Here is a 26,941-nt window from a genome sequence, read left to right on the forward strand (position 1 = left end):
TTAATGATGAGGATGGCAGATTCACAGTTACCACAGAATATGGTATTGTATCCTGCATGTGCCTTGTTACTTAATGATGAGGATGGTAGATTCACAGTTACTACAGGCTCTGGTACTGTACCCTGCATGTGCCTGTTATTTATGATGAGGATGGTAGCGTCACAGTTACTACAGGCTCTGGTATGGTACCCTGCATGTGCCTGTTACTTAATGATGAGGATGGCAGATTTACAGTTACTACATGCTCTGGTACTGTGTCCTGCATGTGCCTTTTACTTAATGATGAGGATGGCAGATTCACAGTTACTACAGGCTTTGGTACTGTAGCTTGCATGTGCTTGTTACTTAATGATATGGATAGCAGATTCACAGTTACTACAGGCTCTGGTACTGTACATTGCATGTGCCTGTTACATAATGATGAGGATGGCAGATTTACAGTTACTACATGTTCTGGTACTGTGTCCTGCATATGCCTATTACTTAATGTTGAGGATGACAGATTCACAGGTACTACAGGCTCTGGTACTGTATCTTGCATGTGCCTGTTACTTAATGATGAGGGTGGCAGATTCACAGTTACTACAGGCTCTGGTGCTGCATGTTCCTATTACGTAATGATGAGTATGGCAGATTCACAATTACTATAGGCTCTGGTACTGTATCCTGCATGTGCCTGTTGCTTAATGATGAGGATGGCAGATTCACAGTTACTACAGGCTCTGGTACTGTATCCTGCATGTGCCTGTTACTTAATGATGAGGATGGCAGATTCACAGTTACTACATGATCTGGTAGTGTACCCTGCATGTGCCTGTTACTTAATGATGAGGATGGCAGATTCACAGTTACTACATGCTCTGGTACTGTACCCTGCATGTGCCTGTTACTTAATGATGAGGATGGCAGATTTACAGTTACTACAGGCTCTGGTACTGCATGTCCCTATTAAGTAACGATGAGGATGGCAAATTCACAGTTACTACAGACTCCTGTACTGTATCCTGCATGTGTCTGTTTCTTAATGATGAGTATGGCAGATTCACAGTTACCACATGCTCTGGTACTGTATCCTGCATGTGCCTGTTACTTAATGATGAAGATGGCAGATTCACAGTTACTACATGCTCTGGTACTGCACCCTGCATGTGCCTGTTACTAAATGATGAGGATGTCAGATTCACAGTTACTACAAGCTCTGGAAAATTTATCCTGAATGTGCCTGTTACTTAATGATGAGAATGGTAGATTCACAGTTACTACAGGCTCTGGTAGTGTACCCTGCATGTGCCTGTTACTTAATGATGATGGCAGATTCACAGTTACTACAGGCTCATGTACTGTATCCTGCATGTGCGTGTTACTTAATGATGAGGATGGCAGATTCACAGTTACTACATGCTCGGTACTGTACCCTGCATGTGCCTGTAGCTTAATAATTAGGATGGCAGATTCACAGTTACTACATGCTCTGGTACCATATCCTGCATGTGCCTTGTTACTTAATGATATGAATGGCAGCTTCACAGTTACATCAACAGGAAACAAGTCAACCAGAAAATAAAACAAGGACCAGCACTTGACTCTGTGAAACACAACCAACCACAAAACAAATTTGTTTTGTGATTGGTTGTGTTTCACAGAGTCAAATGCTGGTCCTTGTTTTATTTAGCTTCACAGTTACTACAGGCTCTGGTGCTGTACCCTGCATGTGCCTGTTACGTAAAGATGAAGATGGCAAATTCACAGTTACTATAGGCTCTGGTACTGTACCCTGCATGTGCCTGTTATTTGTGATGAGGATGGCAGAGTCACAGCTACTACAGGCTCTGGTACTGTATCTTGCATGTGCCTGTTACATAATGATATGGATAGCAGATTCACATTTACTACAGGCTCTGGTACTGTACCCTGCATGTGCCTGCTACTTAATGATGAGGATGGCAGATTCACAGTTACTACAGGCTCTGGTACTGCATGTTCCTATTATGTAATGATGAGTATGGCAGATTCACAGTTACTACAGGCTCTGGTACTGTATCCTGCATGTGCCTGTTACTTAATGATGAGGATGGCAGATTCACAGTTACTACAGGCTCTGGTACTGTATCCTGCATGTACCTGTGACTTAACGATGAGGATGGCAGATTCACAGTTACTACAGGCTCTGGTACTGCATGTGCCTATTACGCAGTGATGAGTATGGCATATTCACAGCTACTACATGCTCTGTACTGTACTCTGCATGTGCCTGTTACTTAATGATGATGATGGCAGATTCACAGTTACTACAGGCTCTGGTACTACATGTGCCTATTACGTAATGATGAGTATACCAGATTCACAGTTACTACAGGCTCTGATACTGAATCCTGCATGTGCCGGCTGCTTAATGATGAGGATGGCAGATTCACAGTTAGTACAGGATCTGGTACTGTACCCTGCATGTGCCGGTTATTTATGATGAGGAAGGCAGAGTCACAGTTACTACAGGCTCTGGTATGGTACCCTGCATTTGCCTGTTACTTAATGATGAGGATGGCAGATTTACAGTTACTACAGCCTCTGGTTCTATATCTTGCATATGCCTGTTACTTAATTATATGGATAGCAGATTCACAGTTACTACAGGCTCTGGTACTGTACCCTGCATGTGCCTGTTACTTGATGAGGATGGCAGATTTACAGTTACTACATGCTCTGGTACTGTGTCCTGCATGTGCCTGTTACTTAATGATGAGGATGGCAGATTCACAGGTACTACAGGCTCTGGCACTGTATCTTGCATGTGCCTTTTACTTAATGATGAGGATGGCAGATTCACAGTTACTACAGGCTCTGGTAGTGCATGTGCCTATTACGCAATGATGAGTATGGCAGATTCACAGTTACTACATGCTCTGGTACTGTACCCTGCATGTGCCTGTTTCTTAATGATGAGGATGGCAGATTCACAGTAACTACAGGCTATGGTACTGCATGTGCCTATTACGTAATGATGAGGATAGCAGATTCGCAGATACTACAGGCTCTGATGCTGTATCCTGCATCTGCCTATTCCGTAATGATGAGTATGGCAGATTCACAGTTACTACAGGCTCTGGTATTGTATCCTGAATGTGCCTGTTACTTTATGATGAGGATGGAAGATTCACAGTCACTACAGGCTCTGGTGCTGTATCCTGCATGTGACTGTTACTTAATAATGAGGATTGCAGATTCACAGTTACTACAGGCTCTGGTACTGTACCCTGCATGTGCCTGTTACTTAATGATGATGGCAGATTCACAGTTACTACAGGCTCATGTTCAGTATCCTACATGTGCCTGTTACTTAATGATGAGGATGGCAGATTCACAGTTACTACATGCTCGGGTAGTGTACCCTGCATGTGCCTGTAACTTAATAATGAGGATAACAGATTCACAGTTACTGCATGTTTTGGTACTGTACCCTGCATGTGCCTGTTACCTTATGATGAGGATGACAGATTCACAGTTGCTACAGGCTCTGGTACTGTATCCTGCATGTGCCTGTTCCTTAATGATGAGGATGGCAGATTCACAGTTACTACATGCTCGGCTACTGTACCCTGTATGTGCCTGTAACTTAATAATGAGGATGGCAGATTCACAGTTACTACAGGCTCTGGTACTGTATCATGCATGTGCCTGTTACTTAACGATGTGATGGCAGAGTCAGAATTACTATAGACTCAGATACTGTATCTTGCATGTGCCTTGTTACTTAATGATGAGGATGGCAGATTCACAGTTACTACTCGCTCTGGTACTGCACCCTGCATGAGCCTGATACTTAATGATGAGGATGGCAGATTTACAGTTACTACATGCTCTGGTACTGTATCCTACATGTGCCTGTTACTTAAAGATGAGGATGGCAGATTCACATTTACTACATGGTCTGGTACTATTCCCTACATGTGTCTGTTACTTAACGATGAGAATGGCAGATTCACAGTTACTACAGGCTCTGGTACTGTACCTTGCATGTGCCTGTTACTTAATGATGAGGATGGCAGATTTACAGTTACTACATGTTCTGGTACTGTGTCCTGCATGTGCCTGTTACTTAATGATGTGGATGGCAGATTCACAGGCACTACAGGCTCTGGTACTGTATCTTGCATGTGCCTGTTACTTTATGATGAGGATGGCAGATTCACAGTTACTACAGGCTCTGGTACTGTATCCTGCATGTGCCTGTTACCTAATGATGAGGATAGCAGATTCACAGTTGCTACAGGCTCTGGTACTGTATCCTGCATGTGCCTGTTACTTAATAATGAGGATGGCAGATTCATAGTTACTACAGGCTCTGGTACTGTATCATGCATGTGCCTGTTACTTAATGATGGGGATGGCAGAGTCAGAATTACTACAGACTCTGGTACTGTATCTTGCATGTGCCTGTTACTTTATGATGAGGATGGCAGATTCACAGTTACTACAGGCTCTGGTACTGTATCCTGCATGTGCCTGTTACTTAATGATGAGGATGGCAGATTCACAGGTACTTCAGGGTCTGGTACTGTATCTTGCATGTGCCTGTTACTAAATAATGAGGATGGCAGATTCACAGTTAATACAGGCTCTGGTACTGCATGTTCCTATTACGTAATGATGAGTATGGCAGATTCACAGTTTCTACAGGCTCTGGTACTGTATCCTCCATGTGCCTGTTGCTTAATGATGAGGATGGCAGATTCACAGTTACTACAGGCTCTGGTACTGTATCCTCCATGTGCCTGTTACTTAATGATGAGGATGGCAGATTCACAGTTACTACATGCACTGGTACTGTACCCTGCATGTGCCTGTTGCTTAATAATGAGGATGGCAGATTCATAGTTACTACAGGCTCTGGTACTGTATCATGCATGTGCCTGTTACTTAATGATGGGGATGGCAGAGTCAGAATTACTACAGACTCAGATACTGTATCTTGCATTTGCCTTGTTACTTAATGATGAGGATGGCAGATTCACAGTTACTACAGGCTCTGGTACTGCACCCTGCATGAGCCTGATACTTAATGATGAGGATGGCAGATTTACAGTTACTACATGCTATGGTACTGTATCCTACATGTGCCTGTTACTTAAAGATGAGGATGGCAGATTCACATTTACTACATGGTCTGATACTATTCCCTACATGTGCCTGTTACTTAATGATCAGAATGGCAGATTCACAGTTACTACATGCTCTGGTAATATACCCTGCATCTGCATGTTACTTAATTATGAGGATGGCAGATTCACAGTCAGTACATGCTCTGGTACTGCACCCTGCATGTGCCTGTTACTTAATGATGAGGATGGCAGATTCACAGTTACTACAGAATATGGTATTGTATCCTGCATGTGCCTTGTTACTTAATGATGAGGATGGCAGATTCACATTTACTACATGGTCTGATACTATTCCCTACATGTGCCTGTTACTTAACGATGAGAATGGCAGATTCGCAGTTAGTACATGCTCTAGTACTGCACCCTGCATGTGCCTGTTACTTAATGATGAAGATGGTAGATTCACAGTTACTACAGGCTCTGGTACTGTATCTTGCATGTGCTTGTTACTAAATGATATGGATAGCAGATTCACCGTTACTACACGCTCTGGTACTGTACCTTGCATGTGCCTGTTACTTAATGATGAGGATGGCAGATTTACAGTTACTACATGTTCTGGTACTCTGTCCTGCATGTGCCTGTTACTTAATGATGAGGATGGCAGATTCACACGTACTACAGGGTCTGGTACTGTATCTTGCATGTGGCTGTTACTAAATAATGAGGATGGCAGATTCACAGTTAATACAGGCTCTGGTACTGCATGTTCCTATTACGTAATGATGAGTATGGCAGATTCACAGTTTCTACAGGCTCTGGTACTGTATCCTCCATGTGCCTGTTGCTTAATGATGAGGATGGCAGATTCACAGTTACTACAGGCTCTGGTACTGTATCCTCCATGTGCCTGTTACTTAATGATGAGGATGGCAGATTCACAGTTACTACATGCTCTGGTACTGTACCCTGCATGTGCCTGTTGCTTAATGATGAGGATGGCAGATTCACAGCTACTACAGGCTCTGGTACTGTATCCTGCATGTACCTGTGACTTCATGATGAGGATGGCAGATTCACAGTTACTACAGGGTCTGGTACTGCATGTGCCTATTACGCAATGATGAGCATGGCAGATTCACAGTTACTACATGCTCTGGTATTGTACACTGCATGTGCCTGTTACTTAATGATGAGGATAGTAGATTCACAGTTACTACAGCATCTGGTACTGTACCCTGCATGTGCCTGTTATTTATGATGAGGATGGCAGAGTCACAGTTACTACAGGCTCTGGTACTGCATGTGCCTATTACGTAATGATGAGTATGGCAGATTCGCAGTTACTACAGGCTCTGGTACTGCATGTTCCTATTATGTAATGATGAGTATGGCAGATTCACAGTTACTACAGGCTCTGGTACTGCATGTGCCTGTTATTAATGATGAGGATAGCAGATTCACAGTTACTACATGCTCTGGTATTGTACCTTGCATGTGCCTGTTACTTAATCATGAGGATGGCAGATTCACAGTTACTACAGGTGCTGGTACTGTATCCTGCATGTACCTGTGATTTAATGATGAGGATGGCAGATTAACAGTTACTACATGCTCTAGTACTGTACCCTGCATGTGCCTGTTTCTTAATGATGAGGATGGCAGATTCACAGTCACTACAGGCTCTGGTACTGCATGTGCCTATTACGTAATGATGAGTATGGCAGATTCACAGTTACTACAGGCTCTGGTATTGTATCCTACATGTGCCTGTTGCTTAATGATGAGGATGCCAGATTCACAGTTACTACAGGCTCTGGTGCTGTATCCTGCATGTGTCAGTTACTAAATGATGAGGATGGCAGATTCACAGTTACTATAGGCCCTGGTGCTGTACCCTGTATGTGCCTGTTACTTAATGATGAGGATGGCAGATTCACAGTTACTTCAGGCTCTGGTACTCTACCCTGCATGTGCCTGTTACTTAATGATGAGGATGGAAGATTTACAGTTACTACATACTCTGGCACTATGTTCTGCATGTGCCTGTTACTTAATGATGATGATGGCAGATTCACAGTTACTAGAGGCTCTGGTACTGTGTCCTGCATGTGTCTGTTACTTAATGATGAGAATGGCAGATTCACAGTTACTACAGGCTCTGATGCTGTATCCTGCATCTGCCTATTCCGTAATGATGAGTATGGCAGATTCCCAGTTACTACAGGCTCTGGTACTGTATCCTGAATGTGCCTGTTCCTTCATAATGAGGATGGCAGATTCACAGTCACTACAGGCTCTGGTACTGTATCCTGCATGTGCCTGTTACTTAATAATGAGGATGGCAGATTCACCATTACTACAGGCTCTGGTACTGTACCCTGCATGTGCCTGTTACTTAATGATGATGGCAGATTCACAGTTACTACAGGCTCATGTACTGTATCCTACATGTGCCTGTTACTTAATTATGAGGATGGCAGATTCACAGTTACTACATGCTCGGGTACTGTACCCTGCATGTGCCTGTAACTTTATAATGAGGATGGCAGATTCACAGTTACTACATGTTTTGGTACTGTACCCTGCATGTGCCTGTTACCTTATGATGAGGATGGCAGATTCACAGTTGCTACAAGCTCTGGTACTATATCCTGCATGTGCCTGTTACTTAATGATGAGGATGGCAGATTCACAGTTACTACAGGCTCTGGTACTGCACCCTGCATGAGCCTGATACTTAATGATGAGGATTGCAGATTTACAGTTACTACATGCTCTGGTTCTGTATCCTACATGTGCCTGTTACTTAATGATGAGGATGGCAGATTCACAGTTACTACATGGTCTGGTACTATTCCCGACATGTGCCTGTTACTTAACGATGAGAATGGCAGAGTCACAGTTACTACATGCTCTGGTAATAAACCCTGCATGTGCCTGTTACTTAATGATGAGGATGGCAGATTCACAGTTACCACAGAATATGGTATTGTATCCTGCATGTGCCTTGTTACTTAATGATGAGGATGGTAGATTCACAGTTACTACAGGCTCTGGTACTGTACCCTGCATGTGCCTGTTATTTATGATGAGGATGGTAGCGTCACAGTTACTACAGGCTCTGGTATGGTACCCTGCATGTGCCTGTTACTTAATGATGAGGATGGCAGATTTACAGTTACTACATGCTCTGGTACTGTGTCCTGCATGTGCCTTTTACTTAATGATGAGGATGGCAGATTCACAGTTACTACAGGCGTTGGTACTGTAGCTTGCATGTGCTTGTTACTTAATGATATGGATAGCAGATTCACAGTTACTACAGGCTCTGGTACTGTACATTGCATGTGCCTGTTACATAATGATGAGGATGGCAGATTTACAGTTACTACATGTTCTGGTACTGTGTCCTGCATGTGCCTATTACTTAATGTTGAGGATGACAGATTCACAGGTACTACAGGCTCTGGTACTGTATCTTGCATGTGCCTGTTACTTAATGATGAGGATGGCAGATTCACAGTTACTACAGGCTCTGGTGCTGCATGTTCCTATTACGTAATGATGAGTATGGCAGATTCACAATTACTATAGGCTCTGGTACTGTATCCTGCATGTGCCTGTTGCTTAATGATGAGGATGGCAGATTCACAGTTACTACAGGCTCTGGTACTGTATCCTGCATGTGCCTGTTACTTAATGATCAGGATGGCAGATTCACAGTTACTACATGATCTGGTAGTGTACCCTGCATGTGCCTGTTACTTAATGATGAGGATGGCAGATTCACAGTTACTACATGCTCTGGTACTGTACCCTGCATGTGCCTGTTACTTAATGATGAGGATGGCAGATTTACAGTTACTACAGGCTCTGGTACTGCATGTCCCTATTAAGTAACGATGAGGATGGCAAATTCACAGTTACTACAGGCTCCTGTACTGTATCCTGCATGTGTCTGTTTCTTAATGATGAGTATGGCAGATTCACAGTTACCACATGCTCTGTTACTGTATCCTGCATGTGCCTGTTACTTAATGATGAAGATGGCAGATTCACAGTTACTACATGCTCTGGTACTGCACCCTGCATGTGCCTGTTACTAAATGATGAGGATGTCAGATTCACAGTTACTACAAGCTCTGGAAAATTTATCCTGAATGTGCCTGTTACTTAATGATGAGAATGGTAGATTCACAGTTACTACAGGCTCTGGTAGTGTACCCTGCATGTGCCTGTTACTTAATGATGATGGCAGATTCACAGTTACTACAGGCTCATGTACTGTATCCTGCATGTGCGTGTTACTTAATGATGAGGATGGCAGATTCACAGTTACTACATGCTCGGTACTGTACCCTGCATGTGCCTGTAGCTTAATAATTAGGATGGCAGATTCACAGTTACTACATGCTCTGGTACCATATCCTGCATGTGCCTTGTTACTTAATGATTCATGAGTCAAGTGATGGTCCTTGTTTTATTTAGCTTCACAGTTACTACAGGCTCTGGTGCTGTACCCTGCATGTGCCTGTTACGTAAAGATGAAGATGGCAAATTCACAGTTACTACAGGCTCTGGTACTGCACCCTGCATGTGCCTGTTATTTGTGATGAGGATGGCAGAGTCACAGTTACTACAGGCTCTGGTACTGTATCTTGCATGTGCCTGTTACTTAATGATATGGATAGCAGATTCACATTTACTACAGGCTCTGGTACTGTACCCTGCATGTGCCTGCTACTTAATGATGAGGATGGCAGATTCACAGTTACTACAGGCTCTGGTACTGCATGTTCCTATTATGTAATGATGAGGATGGCAGATTTACAGTTACTACATGCTCTGGTACTGTGTCCTGCATGTGCCTTTTACTTAATGATGAGGATGGCAGATTCACAGTTACTACAGGCGTTGGTACTGTAGCTTGCATGTGCTTGTTACTTAATGATATGGATAGCAGATTCACAGTTACTACAGGCTCTGGTACTGTACATTGCATGTGCCTGTTACATAATGATGAGGATGGCAGATTTACAGTTACTACATGTTCTGGTACTGTGTCCTGCATGTGCCTATTACTTAATGTTGAGGATGACAGATTCACAGGTACTACAGGCTCTGGTACTGTATCTTGCATGTGCCTGTTACTTAATGATGAGGATGGCAGATTCACAGTTACTACAGGCTCTGGTGCTGCATGTTCCTATTACGTAATGATGAGTATGGCAGATTCACAATTACTATAGGCTCTGGTACTGTATCCTGCATGTGCCTGTTGCTTAATGATGAGGATGGCAGATTCACAGTTACTACAGGCTCTGGTACTGTATCCTGCATGTGCCTGTTACTTAATGATCAGGATGGCAGATTCACAGTTACTACATGATCTGGTAGTGTACCCTGCATGTGCCTGTTACTTAATGATGAGGATGGCAGATTCACAGTTACTACATGCTCTGGTACTGTACCCTGCATGTGCCTGTTACTTAATGATGAGGATGGCAGATTTACAGTTACTACAGGCTCTGGTACTGCATGTCCCTTTAAGTAACGATGAGGATGGCAAATTCACAGTTACTACAGGCTCCTGTACTGTATCCTGCATGTGTCTGTTTCTTAATGATGAGTATGGCAGATTCACAGTTACCACATGCTCTGTTACTGTATCCTGCATGTGCCTGTTACTTAATGATGAAGATGGCAGATTCACAGTTACTACATGCTCTGGTACTGCACCCTGCATGTGCCTGTTACTAAATGATGAGGATGTCAGATTCACAGTTACTACAAGCTCTGGAAAATTTATCCTGAATGTGCCTGTTACTTAATGATGAGAATGGTAGATTCACAGTTACTACAGGCTCTGGTAGTGTACCCTGCATGTGCCTGTTACTTAATGATGATGGCAGATTCACAGTTACTACAGGCTCATGTACTGTATCCTGCATGTGCGTGTTACTTAATGATGAGGATGGCAGATTCACAGTTACTACATGCTCGGTACTGTACCCTGCATGTGCCTGTAGCTTAATAATTAGGATGGCAGATTCACAGTTACTACATGCTCTGGTACCATATCCTGCATGTGCCTTGTTACTTAATGATTCATGAGTCAAGTGATGGTCCTTGTTTTATTTAGCTTCACAGTTACTACAGGCTCTGGTGCTGTACCCTGCATGTGCCTGTTACGTAAAGATGAAGATGGCAAATTCACAGTTACTACAGGCTCTGGTACTGCACCCTGCATGTGCCTGTTATTTGTGATGAGGATGGCAGAGTCACAGTTACTACAGGCTCTGGTACTGTATCTTGCATGTGCCTGTTACTTAATGATATGGATAGCAGATTCACATTTACTACAGGCTCTGGTACTGTACCCTGCATGTGCCTGCTACTTAATGATGAGGATGGCAGATTCACAGTTACTACAGGCTCTGGTACTGCATGTTCCTATTATGTAATGATGAGTATGGCAGATTCACAGTTACTACAGGCTCTGGTACTGTATCCTGCATGTGCCTGTTACTTAATGATGAGGATGGCAGATTCACAGTTACTACATGCTCTGGTAGTGTGCCCTGCATGTGCCTGTTACTTAATGATGAGGATGGCAAATTCACAGTTACTACAGGCTCTGGTACTGTATCCTGCATGTACCTGTGACTTAACGATGAGGATGGCAGATTCACAGTTACTACAGGCTCTGGTACTGCATGTGCCTATTACGCAGTGATGAGTATGGCATATTCACAGCTACTACATGCTCTGTACTGTACCCTGCATGTGCCTGTTACTTAATGATGATGATGGCAGATTCACAGTTACTACAGGCTCTGGTACTACATGTGCCTATTACGTAATGATGAGTATACCAGATTCACAGTTACTACAGGCTCTGATACTGAATCCTGCATGTGCCGGCTGCTTAATGATGAGGATGGCAGATTCACAGTTAGTACAGGATCTGGTACTGTACCCTGCATGTGCCGGTTATTTATGATGAGGAAGGCAGAGTCACAGTTACTACAGGCTCTGGTATGGTACCCTGCATTTGCCTGTTACTTAATGATGAGGATGGCAGATTTACAGTTACTACAGCCTCTGGTTCTATATCTTGCATATGCCTGTTACTTAATGATATGGATAGCAGATTCACAGTTACTACAGGCTCTGGTACTGTACCCTGCATGTGCCTGTTACTTGATGAGGATGGCAGATTTACAGTTACTACATGCTCTGGTACTGTGTCCTGCATGTGCCTGTTACTTAATGATGAGGATGGCAGATTCACAGGTACTACAGGCTCTGGCACTGTATCTTGCATGTGCCTTTTACTTAATGATGAGGATGGCAGATTCACAGTTACTACAGGCTCTGGTAGTGCATGTGCCTATTACGCAATGATGAGTATGGCAGATTCACAGTTACTACATGCTCTGGTACTGTACCCTGCATGTGCCTGTTTCTTAATGATGAGGATGGCAGATTCACAGTAACTACAGGCTATGGTACTGCATGTGCCTATTACGTAATGATGAGGATGGCAGATTCGCAGATACTACAGGCTCTGATGCTGTATCCTGCATCTGCCTATTCCGTAATGATGAGTATGGCAGATTCACAGTTACTACAGGCTCTGGTATTGTATCCTGAATGTGCCTGTTACTTTATGATGAGGATGGAAGATTCACAGTCACTACAGGCTCTGGTGCTGTATCCTGCATGTGACTGTTACTTAATAATGAGGATTGCAGATTCACAGTTACTACAGGCTCTGGTACTGTACCCTGCATGTGCCTGTTACTTAATGATGATGGCAGATTCACAATTACTACAGGCTGATGTTCTGTATCCTACATGTGCCTGTTACTTAATGATGAGGATGGCAGATTCACAGTTACTACATGCTCGGGTAGTGTACCCTGCATGTGCCTGTAACTTAATAATGAGGATAACAGATTCACAGTTACTGCATGTTTTGGTACTGTACCCTGCATGTGCCTGTTACCTTATGATGAGGATGACAGATTCACAGTTGCTACAGGCTCTGGTACTGTATCCTGCATGTGCCTGTTACGTAAAGATGAAGATGGCAAATTCACAGTTACTACAGGCTCTGGTACTGTACCCTGCATGTGCCTGTTATTTGTGATGAGGATGGCAGAGTCACAGTTACTACAGGCTCTGGAACGGTACCCTGCATGTGCCTGTTAGTAATGATGAGGATGTCAGATTTACAGTTACTACATGCTCTGGTACTGTGTCCTGCATGTAACTGTTACTTAATGATGAGGATGGCAGACTAACAGTTACTACAGGCTCTGGTACTGTATCTTGCATGTGCCTGTTACTTAATGATATGGATAGCAGATTCACATTTACTACAGGCTCTGGTACTGTACCCTGCATGTGCCTGCTATTTAATGATGAGGATGGCAGATTCACAGTTACTACAGGCTCTGGTACTGCATGTTCCTATTATGTAATGATGAGTATGGCAGATTCACAGTTACTACAGGCTCTGGTACTGTATCCTGCATGTGCCTGTTACTTAATGATGAGGATGGCAGATTCACAGTTACTACATGCTCTGGTAGTGTGCCCTGCATGTGCCTGTTACTTAATGATGAGGATGGCAAATTCACAGTTACTACAAGCTCTGGTACTGTATCCTGCATGTACCTGTGACTTAACGATGAGGATGGCAGATTCACAGTTACTACAGGCTCTGGTACTGCATGTGCCTATTACGCAGTGATGAGTATGGCATATTCAAAGCTACTACATGCTCTGTACTGTACCCTGCATGTGCCTGTTACTTAATGATGATGATGGCAGATTCACAGTTACTACAGGCTCTGGTACTACATGTGCCTATTACGTAATGATGAGTATACCAGATTCACAGTTACTACAGGCTCTGATACTGTATCCTGCATGTGCCGGCTGCTTAATGATGAGGATGGCAGATTCACAGTTAGTACAGGATCTGGTACTGTACCCTGCATGTGCCGGTTATTTATGATGAGGAAGGCAGAGTCACAGTTACTACAGGCTCTGGTATGGTACCCTGCATTTGCCTGTTACTTAATGATGAGGATGGCAGATTTACAGTTACTACAGCCTCTGGTTCTATATCTTGCATATGCCTGTTACTTAATGATATGGATAGCAGATTCACAGTTACTACAGGCTCTGGTACTGTACCCTGCATGTGCCTGTTACTTGATGAGGATGGCAGATTTACAGTTACTACATGCTCTGGTACTGTGTCCTGCATGTGCCTGTTACTTAATGATGAGGATGGCAGATTCACAGGTACTACAGGCTCTGGTACTGCATGTCCCTATTAAGTAACGATGAGGATGGCAAATTCACAGTTACTATAGGCTCCTGTACTGTATCCTGCATGTGTCTGTTTCTTAATGATGAGTATGGCAGATTCACAGTTACCACATGCTCTGGTACTGTATCCTGCATGTGCCTGTTACTTAATGATGAAGATGGCAGATTCACAGTTACTACATGCTCTGGTACTGCACCCTGCATGTGCCTGTTACTAAATGATGAGGATGTCAGATTCACAGTTACTACAAGCTCTGGAAAATTTATCCTGAATGTGCCTGTTACTTAATGATGAGAATGGTAGATTCACAGTTACTACAGGCTCTGGTAGTGTACCCTGCATGTGCCTGTTACTTAATGATGATGGCAGATTCACAGTTACTACAGGCTCATGTACTGTATCCTGCATGTGCGTGTTACTTAATGATGAGGATGGCAGATTCACAGTTACTACATGCTCGGTACTGTACCCTGCATGTGCCTGTAGCTTAATAATTAGGATGGCAGATTCACAGTTACTACATGCTCTGGTACCATATCCTGCATGTGCCTTGTTACTTAATGATTCATGAGTCAAGTGATGGTCCTTGTTTTATTTAGCTTCACAGTTACTACAGGCTCTGGTGCTGTACCCTGCATGTGCCTGTTACGTAAAGATGAAGATGGCAAATTCACAGTTACTACAGGCTCTGGTACTGCACCCTGCATGTGCCTGTTATTTGTGATGAGGATGGCAGAGTCACAGTTACTACAGGCTCTGGTACTGTATCTTGCATGTGCCTGTTACTTAATGATATGGATAGCAGATTCACATTTACTACAGGCTCTGGTACTGTACCCTGCATGTGCCTGCTACTTAATGATGAGGATGGCAGATTCACAGTTACTACAGGCTCTGGTACTGCATGTTCCTATTATGTAATGATGAGTATGGCAGATTCACAGTTACTACAGGCTCTGGTACTGTATCCTGCATGTGCCTGTTACTTAATGATGAGGATGGCAGATTCACAGTTACTACATGCTCTGGTAGTGTGCCCTGCATGTGCCTGTTACTTAATGATGAGGATGGCAAATTCACAGTTACTACAGGCTCTGGTACTGTATCCTGCATGTACCTGTGACTTAACGATGAGGATGGCAGATTCACAGTTACTACAGGCTCTGGTACTGCATGTGCCTATTACGCAGTGATGAGTATGGCATATTCACAGCTACTACATGCTCTGTACTGTACCCTGCATGTGCCTGTTACTTAATGATGATGATGGCAGATTCACAGTTACTACAGGCTCTGGTACTACATGTGCCTATTATGTAATGATGAGTATACCAGATTCACAGTTACTACAGGCTCTGATACTGAATCCTGCATGTGCCGGCTGCTTAATGATGAGAATGGCAGATTCACAGTTAGTACAGGATCTGGTACTGTACCCTGCATGTGCCGGTTATTTATGATGAGGAAGGCAGAGTCACAGTTACTACAGGCTCTGGTATGGTACCCTGCATTTGCCTGTTACTTAATGATGAGGATGGCAGATTTACAGTTACTACAGCCTCTGGTTCTATATCTTGCATATGCCTGTTACTTAATGATATGGATAGCAGATTCACAGTTACTACAGGCTCTGGTACTGTACCCTGCATGTGCCTGTTACTTGATGAGGATGGCAGATTTACAGTTACTACATGCTCTGGTACTGTGTCCTGCATGTGCCTGTTACTTAATGATGAGGATGGCAGATTCACAGGTACTACAGGCTCTGGCACTGTATCTTGCATGTGCCTTTTACTTAATGATGAGGATGGCAGATTCACAGTTACTACAGGCTCTGGTAGTGCATGTGCCTATTACGCAATGATGAGTATGGCAGATTCACAGTTACTACATGCTCTGGTACTGTACCCTGCATGTGCCTGTTTCTTAATGATGAGGATGGCAGATTCACAGTAACTACAGGCTATGGTACTGCATGTGCCTATTACGTAATGATGAGGATGGCAGATTCGCAGATACTACAGGCTCTGATGCTGTATCCTGCATCTGCCTATTCCGTAATGATGAGTATGGCAGATTCACAGTTAGTACAGGCTCTGGTATTGTATCCTGAATGTGCCTGTTACTTTATGATGAGGATGGAAGATTCACAGTCACTACAGGCTCTGGTGCTGTATCCTGCATGTGACTGTTACTTAATAATGAGGATTGCAGATTCACAGTTACTACAGGCTCTGGTACTGTACCCTGCATGTGCCTGTTACTTAATGATGATGGCAGATTCACAATTACTACAGGCTGATGTTCTGTATCCTACATGTGCCTGTTACTTAATGATGAGGATGGCAGATTCACAGTTACTACATGCTCGGGTAGTGTACCCTGCATGTGCCTGTAACTTAATAATGAGGATAACAGATTCACAGTTACTGCATGTTTTGGTACTGTACCCTGCATGTGCCTGTTACCTTATGATGAGGATGACAGATTCACAGTTGCTACAGGCTCTGGTACTGTATCCTGCATGTGCCTGTTACGTAAAGATGAAGATGGCAAATTCACAGTTACTACAGGCTCTGGTACTGTACCCTGCATGTGCCTGTTATTTGTGATGAGGATGGCAGAGTCACAGTTACTACAGGCTCTGGAACGGTACCCTGCATGTGCCTGTTAGTAATGATGAGGATGTCAGATTTACAGTTACTACATGCTCTGGTACTGTGTCCTGCATGTAACTGTTACTTAATGATGAGGATGGCAGACTAACAGTTACTACAGGCTCTGGTACTGTATCTTGCATGTGCCTGTTACTTAATGATATGGATAGCAGATTCACATTTACTACAGGCTCTGGTACTGTACCCTGCATGTGCCTGCTACTTAATGATGAGGATGGCAGATTCACAGTTACTACAGGCTCTGGTACTGCATGTTCCTATTATGTAATGATGAGTATGGCAGATTCACAGTTACTACAGGCTCTGGTACTGTATCCTGCATGTGCCTGTTACTTAATGATGAGGATGGCAGATTCACAGTTACTACATGCTCTGGTAGTGTGCCCTGCATGTGCCTGTTACTTAATGATGAGGATGGCAAATTCACAGTTACTACAAGCTCTGGTACTGTATCCTGCATGTACCTGTGACTTAACGATGAGGATGGCAGATTCACAGTTACTACAGGCTCTGGTACTGCATGTGCCTATTACGCAGTGATGAGTATGGCATATTCACAGCTACTACATGCTCTGTACTGTACCCTGCATGTGCCTGTTACTTAATGATGATGATGGCAGATTCACAGTTACTACAGGCTCTGGTACTACATGTGCCTATTACGTAATGATGAGTATACCAGATTCACAGTTACTACAGGCTCTGATACTGTATCCTGCATGTGCCGGCTGCTTAATGATGAGGATGGCAGATTCACAGTTAGTACAGGATCTGGTACTGTACCCTGCATGTGCGGTTATTTATGATGAGGAAGGCAGAGTCACAGTTACTACAGGCTCTGGTATGGTACCCTGCATTTGCCTGTTACTTAATGATGAGGATGGCAGATTTACAGTTACTACAGCCTCTGGTTCTATATCTTGCATATGCCTGTTACTTAATGATATGGATAGCAGATTCACAGTTACTACAGGCTCTGGTACTGTACCCTGCATGTGCCTGTTACTTGATGAGGATGGCAGATTTACAGTTACTACATGCTCTGGTACTGTGTCCTGCATGTGCCTGTTACTTAATGATGAGGATGGCAGATTCACAGGTACTACAGGCTCTGGCACTGTATCTTGCATGTGCCTTTTACTTAATGATGAGGATGGCAGATTCACAGTTACTACAGGCTCTGGTAGTGCATGTGCCTATTACGCAATGATGAGTATGGCAGATTCACAGTTACTACATGCTCTGGTACTGTACCCTGCATGTGCCTGTTTCTTAATGATGAGGATGGCAGATTCACAGTAACTACAGGCTATGGTACTGCATGTGCCTATTACGTAATGATGAGGATGGCAGATTCGCAGATACTACAGGCTCTGATGCTGTATCCTGCATCTGCCTATTCCGTAATGATGAGTATGGCAGATTCACAGTTACTACAGGCTCTGGTATTGTATCCTGAATGTGCCTGTTACTTTATGATGAGGATGGAAGATTCACAGTCACTACAGGCTCTGGTGCTGTATCCTGCATGTGACTGTTACTTAATAATGAGGATTGCAGATTCACAGTTACTACAGGCTCTGGTACTGTACCCTGCATGTGGCTGTTACTTAATGATGATGGCAGATTCACAGTTACTACAGGCTCATGTTCTGTATCCTACATGTGCCTGTTACTTAATGATGAGGATGGCAGATTCACAGTTACTACATGCTCGGGTAGTGTACCCTGCATGTGCCTGTAACTTAATAATGAGGATAACAGATTCAAAGTTACTGCATGTTTTGGTACTGTACCCTGCATGTGCCTGTTACCTTATGATGAGGATGACAGATTCACAGTTGCTACAGGCTCTTGTACTGTATCCTGCATGTGCCTGTTACTTAATGATGAGGATGGCAGATTCACAGTTACTACATGCTCGGCTACTGTACCCTGTATTTGCCTGTAACTTAATAATGAGGATGGCAGATTCACATTTACTACATGGTCTGGTACTATTCCCTACATGTGTCTGTTACTTAACGATGAGAATGGCAGATTCACAGTTACTACAGGCTCTGGTACTGTACCTTGCATGTGCCTTTTACTTAATGATGAGGATGGCAGATTTACAGGCACTACATGTTCTGGTACTGTGTCCTGCATGTGCCTGTTACTTAATGATGAGGATGGCAGATTCACAGGCACTACAGGCTCTGGTACTGTATCTTGCATGTGCCTGTTACTTTATGATGAGGATGGCAGATTCACAGTTACTACAGGCTCTGGTACTGTATCCTGCATGTGCCTGTTACCTAATGATGAGGATGGCAGATTCACAGTTGCTACAGGCTCTGGTACTGTATCCTGCATGTGCCTGTTACTTAATAATGAGGATGGCAGATTCATAGTTACTACAGGCTCTGGTACTGTATCATGCATGTGCCTGTTACTTAATGATGGGGATGGCAGAGTCAGAATTACTACAGACTCAGATACTGTATCTTGCATTTGCCTTGTTACTTAATGATGAGGATGGCAGATTCACAGTTACTACAGGCTCTGGTACTGCACCCTGCATGAGCCTGATACTTAATGATGAGGATGGCAGATTTACAGTTACTACATGCTCTGGCACTGTATCCTACATGTGCCTGTTACTTAAAGATGGGGATGGCAGATTCACATTTACTACATGGTCTGATACTATTCCCTACATGTGCCTGTTACTTAATGATCAGAATGGCAGATTCACAGTTACTACATGCTCTGGTAATATACCCTGCATCTGCATGTTACTTAATGATGAGGATGGCAGATTCACAGTCAGTACATGCTCTGGTACTGCACCCTGCATGTGCCTGTTACTTAATGATGAGGATGGCAGATTCACAGTTACTACAGAATATGGTATTGTATCCTGCATGTGCCTTGTTACTTAATGATGAGGATGGCAGATTCACATTTACTACATGGTCTGATACTATTCCCTACATGTGCCTGTTACTTAACGATGAGAATGGCAGATTCACAGTTAGTACATGCTCTAGTACTGCACCCTGCATGTGCCTGTTACTTAATGATGAAGATGGTAGATTCACAGTTACTACAGGCTCTGGTACTGTATCTTGCATGTGCTTGTTACTAAATGATATGGATAGCAGATTCACCGTTACTACACGCTCTGGTACTGTACCTTGCATGTGCCTGTTACTTAATGATGAGGATGGCAGATTTACAGTTACTACATGTTCTGGTACTGTGTCCTGCATGTGCCTGTTACTTAATGATGAGGATGGCAGATTCACAGGTACTACAGGCTCTGGTACTGTATCTTGCATGTGCCTGTTACTAAATAATGAGGATGGCAGATTCACAGTTAATACAGGCTCTGGTACTGCATGTTCCTATTATGTAATGATGAGTATGGCAGATTCACAGTTTCTACAGGCTCTGGTACTGTATCCTCCATGTGCCTGTTACTTAATGATGAGGATGGCAGATTCACAGTTACTACATGCTCTGGTACTGTACCCTGCATGTGCCTGTTGCTTAATGATGAGGATGGCAGATTCACAGCTACTACAGGCTCTGGTACTGTATCCTGCATGTACCTGTGACTTCATGATGAGGATGGCAGATTCACAGTTACTACATGCTCTGGTACAGTACCCTGCATGTGCCTCATCACGTAATGATGAGTATGTCAGGCTCAGAGCTGCTATAAGCTCTAGTACTACTTCCTGCGTTCAGGAGAAGACAAATGGGAACAGACAAAGTATGGCTGGGTATCCAGACATAGGTGTACTTTGTTACTCATTGCCACAGAGTATCACATTATTTGTTTAATATACAACAAAGGCTTTGGGAAATACAGTGCTTGGCTGCCACTCTGAAAGATGGTCTCAGCTTTTCCCACATGCGCATTGATTATGAACTGCAGACAACTTCAGATGTATTATTTCAAAGGCAAGTATGACCAGAAAACAGAAAAGCGCTTCTCCATCCGAACACAGCAGCACAGTACCTATTTTTCACAAACCCTCTGGTACACACACCCTCAAGGGATATTGGAAAAGCCATGGAAGTGCAGGACAGAAGCAGGAGCTGCAGGACTTGAGCAGCTGACTTAACACTGATTAGCCACCAGAAAGGAAAGTAATTTTCCATGGGAGTTAAAGGGATAAGAATGAGTAACATAATTCAGGTTGGTTAGCCACCAAGAAGGAATACTAATTATAGCTATGCAAAAAAAAAATGAGGGGGTGTCAACCTAGTATTGCTGAAGGATGAATAGACTTACTCAGATTTATATCACAGTATAAAAGTCCACAGAAATGAATGCTTTAAAATAAAACACAAAAGTCAAAACTGACATTTCTATACACAAGTACAGTTTATATATCACAAAAAAATGTTAGAAAAATAATGTTTCTTTGCAGGGAAGGTAAGTTCCATGTGTCTCACACATGGCTGGGGGGGTGACTTGGATGCCATACTTCTGTAGTTAAATACAGAACTGCATGGTGATACAGGCACGAGAAAGACCATCCACAAAACAATGAACTCAAATGGTGACCCTACTTCAGATAACTCGGAAGTGACAAAAAACTTAAACTGTTAATTCTCCAAATGTACAAAATAAACTGAATGACAGTTTTCAAGAAAAATATAAAAAAGAAACTCACTGAAACTGTCATTTGATTTATTTATCACATATGTTAGTCAATTAAACTGTCACCAGTGAAATAACATGTTCCTGACTTAGTTCAAGTCATTTTAGTGAGCTGAGTTTTAGAACAAGCTTGGGTCACTGAGAGCTGTTCAGGGTAATGAGAACGGAGTAACTAAAGCATATACCCCCTCCTTTGGTTGGGGTGTTGCTATCCCTGAAATGGAATACTGTAAGCAAAGGCTATGTGGCATATATCTGGGCATTTCATATAGGAGGATACTGACAGATGTGTTACAGTCAAGTAGAACTTCAAAGTGATCCTGAATTCATGCCAGAGAAAAAGAAAACCAGAAAGTCCCACTAGCTGAATGAATAACACATGCTTGCCCCAGGTTTCATACGTAACCTGATAGCATGCTAAATACCCTGATTCCCAGAAACAAAACTAGTGGATTCTGGAATGATGTGGCAGGAGAGTCAAGCCATGAGAAAGGAAAGAGAAGAGGGAAGTTATTAAACACTGAAAAAATGGGTACATTCCTCGAGCAAATATTCTCATGCCTAAGGCTGCATTTTATTTATTCTGTAATAAATATCTACTGCTATGTTTTATTTCCAAGCACTGCATATCTATAACCAAGAACATGTCAGGTATATTAAGACATCACTTTTTTATACCACTTCTGACATTTCTTCTTTACTATTCTACATTTCATTTTCAAATCTGGAAGTAAAGTAAATATATGCTACCTTACATTGCTTGCACTTTGCTGCAAATTCCCATCACATTTTTCTTCTGGCAATTCAATCGATAAATAATTGCATGACTTAATTTTTTTTTCGCTCTTTAGCTAAATGATTCAGTTATATCACCCAGCGAGTTTAGGAGGACATGCTTATAAATTTTATATGTACTGCCGATTCTTGTAACTGATTTAGTTAGTGAAACCGATTCTTGACTTATTTTCAAGATAGAGTGATAATGAGGACATAACTATTTAACAACAGCAAATTTATACTTCCACCATTTCTACATGTGAAAAGCAAACAATATCAGGATCTGGGTCTATGTTAAATAAACAAATGCTTAAAATGTCGAGTACAACATACTCGAACACTTTTAAGCAAATATTTATTTAACTGACAGCCCAGAATATCGGAAAACACAATCTCGAAATGTTTTGTTTGGCCACCTACCCCTTCCAAGTGCTACAGAACACTAAACTGACTAACAGCAACTTCCAATACATCGTAACAAAAAAAAAAAAAAACTAGAAAAACATACCATAACATTGCAAGAAGGTGGGGCAAGCCCCCCTGCACCCTCCATGTGGGGGGGGCAAGCCCCCTACTTATATATACCAACTCTGAGACTACACTTCAGTGTAGAAAATGGAAATTCTCCCTTTCTGCACCATATGGCGTCGTTAGCAGTAGCTTACATGACGTAATACGTCACATAAGTCAGTGCCGGGCCGGCCAACCAAAATATTTCAGAACTCCATTTTCCGACATTCTGGGCTGCCGATTAAATAAACGTTTGCTTAAAAGTGTTTGAGTATGTTGTACTCAACATTTTAAGCATTCGTTTATTTAACATAGACCCAGGATTTGCCATCTGCCATATGCTCAGTTACCTTATCTCTACCTATTTTTTTGTCCATGGACTGTAGGCTCAATTTAAGTTTATTATACAAAACAGCCTTAAGTGTTAGGAATTGTTAAAACATTCCAAGTGTCAACATAATCATATATTTTGCAGATCTATCCTTACATTGTCTACATCTTTAAAACATGGCTACACACATGAACAAACAATGCAGCTTGTTACATTTTCAGGAGGAAATAATACAGGGACATGCACACATTTCACAATGGCTTGCTTTACTGTAATGAAACAAATGATAGCTCTTCGACTGGTAACGAGTAACCTGTCCTGTTGTATCAGACATGCCTAGCTGCACAAAAATGTAATTTATTCGCTGTGTGGTCATCATGAAGCAATTGTGTTCACAATTCATTGCTTTCTACAAATGTATAGCTAACAAGAAACAAGAGTTACTGTGTATCCTATGGGACTGGTGGTTGACATAATGGATAAGGTGTTTATCTCACAGACACAAGATACAAGGTTTGATTTTCATCTTGGGAAGCATGGTGAGGCTTAATAACATCCTCTGGGGTTGTTAACCTAGTAATCATCACCTATGAACCGGTAAGAGTATAATTCTCTTAACAGGAGACTTTCCTATGCTACTAAGATATTACTTTCTTATCTAATTTCTGAAGTAATTTTGCAAATATATACCTAAAAATAAAGCAGCAATGAAGCATCTAAAAGCAGACATGATTTGATAAAGATGCAGAGGTAGATACTCAGCATGGGATATACAAGAGAATTTTTAGAGTGTTTGCAAAAACTCACAAATCGTATGACAAATGTTCCATAGTTACATTAATAATTCAAATATGGAGTGTTATAGTCAAGTTGTGAGGCAGTGTATGCAAGCAGTGGGTGTTAAAAAATTACTTTAAAACCTGGTGTATTCTGAGGTGTAACAATTTATTTAGTAAATTAGTTATGAATATTGGTAATATTTTCATATCTATATTAGTATCACAAAAGTTGTGTGACCTACAGGCAAGTAAATGGTGTCTTCTCATACACAACATTAAGGTACACAATGCCAAATCATTACCCTCTTTATGAGGGGGAAAAAAGTAATTATGCAAAAATTAACAGAACATTGTTTTATTATGCAATGCAGGGAAAATCTTCACCTGTTTCCTTCTAAAGCATTTAATTCCATCACTAAAGAAATACTCAAAAATCCCATTGTGGATTCAAATCATCTATTGGGATAACTAACATGATCCTCATTTCCTTATGGATCCATGAGCAGTACAGGGAATGATATGATACCAAAACCCATATAACGTTCTCATGGACTTGATAAAATCGTTTGATTTCGTCAGTTATGAAACTTTGTGAAATTATTTGACAAGATGAGTCTGCTATACCATATTCTTCAAGGTTCTGATACTTTTGCATGACCAGATGGTTGTCAGTATCCTCTGCATGTTTTTCTTCATAAAAAGGCCCATCTACTATGTAATATGGAGCCAAGTAAAGTTATGTCATCACAACAATTTTACTTTACATCATCCTGAAATTCACTCTTATACCTTTACATCATTCTATTTATTTATTTGAATTTCTTAACTGGAGTAATGTACTCATTAGAAATGATAAATATCAGTCTTAGCCTAGGGAAAGAGAAAAAATGTAGAACAGTACAAACCACATCGACAAAATATTCAAGGCATAACACGAACAAACATGCATAGAATATACAAAAATATATGCAGTTATGTACAAGATGATGATTACAGAACAAATTAGCTGGAGTGAGAGTGCAGCTGTAAGGATAAATTACATAGTATGACCAGAGAGATGGCACTGGCATTCAGCAAATTTCTGAAGATGAGCTTTTTAACTGTGCATGGAATTTGGGGTAGGATGCTGTTTCTTTAAGATGGGAAAAGTCACTCTCAACCTCTCAGCTCAAAAACTCTAGACAAAGCCTAAAATAATGGGGGGACAAAGGCCCAAAAATAGGGACAGATTTAAAATTGTTATAAACGTAGAAAGTTGCTAGAATAACAAGATTTGTGTTAGCATGCATTTTCTGAAGGATACGACATCTGAAACTCAAATGTCTGTCAATCCTCAGCGATTTTCCAGAAAACCACAAATTTTATGAGGAACAGACCAAAAATATGAGGCAAAGATTTGGACATTCTGTAAAAATATGGAGGAGGCAGAGTCCCAGAGCTTGGGGCTTAGTATAGAGAAGCATTGATGTGTGCAGTGGAGCTTGGTTTTGGGGCTTATATTGTACAAACTGAGTGTCATTGATTTCTGAGGCTATAAGATGGGAATTGTCTTAATGGTTTATCTGCTAAGGGAGGGAATGTTTGGTTATTCTGAATTGTGAATAGCTGTGATCTCAATAGAAGATCTGTTCTTTTTTTTAATTGGACACCGCTTTGTTTTTTCTAATGTTTTGCAGTTATATTCACATTTTGGGGAGAGTGTTATGAACCTACATATTGCTTTTGTGGTGACCATTTAGAGAAAGAGGTGTGAGTTAATCTTTTCCCTTGTATTGTCTACATGGAGACTTTAGTTGAGTTCTGGGTCTAGTCAGAACCCACATATTTAAATGAGTTAGTAATTTCTAAAGATGTGTTGTTATGATCAAAGATCTGTAATGAATACAATGTTTTGTGAAGCTTATACTTGGTCCCGAAAAGCATAGATTTTATTTTTGGTTGAGTTAAATATAGTTTGTTTGTTTTTTATTACTGAACCAATAAATAAGAGGAAGTCAGACTGAAGTTATTTTTGCAGAATTGACAGGAATTGATCTGAGTGAAATAGAATCATGCCCTCAGTATAAGGTAGTAGTGGGAGTTGATGCAAATCAAATGGCAATTACCAAAGATCAATTTCCCACTGGAACTTATATAGAATATAAAAGGGAGGGTTGTTCAGTCTTGCAATTCTGCATTCAAAACCTTAAGTCTGAAAAGTACCTATCATTACACAGCACTTCTAAATTTGACTGAAATGATGAAATGGGGGAGGGGGTGCAGAAACTGTATCACTTCTGATAAGACCTGTTTATCTGTTTATTGCAATCTGGCATTTCTTTCATTTTGCATTGTTGCATGGAATGTTCTAAGATATGCATCTTTAATACATTTCCATTTATAAGTTACAGGGAATTTGGATTTATGTATTTATCATAATACATTTTTAATTTGTATAGAAGATGGCATATGGGTTAATATTGTTCTGTAGTGCAACTTTTACCTCTCAACTGTCCAGATTTTTGCCTCATATTTTTGGTCTGTTCCTCAGAAAATCCATGATTTTCTAGCAAAACATTTAGGATTGAAGTTACCAAATAATGACATACATTTGAATTTCTGAGTTTCTGACCTTCAAAAAATGTATGCTAATGCAAAACTTGTTATGCTAACAACTTTCTGCATGTATAAAATAAATATTTACAGTCTGCCCCAGAGTTGGGGCTTTGCTTCCCACCCCCACCCCCATTATTATGGCTTTGTGCAGATTTCTTGTGCTTAA

This window comes from Protopterus annectens, chromosome 8.part0, assembly GCF_019279795.1.
Source record: "Protopterus annectens isolate FY-2018-M chromosome 8.part0, PAN1.0, whole genome shotgun sequence".
NCBI lineage: Eukaryota > Metazoa > Chordata > Ceratodontiformes > Protopteridae > Protopterus > Protopterus annectens.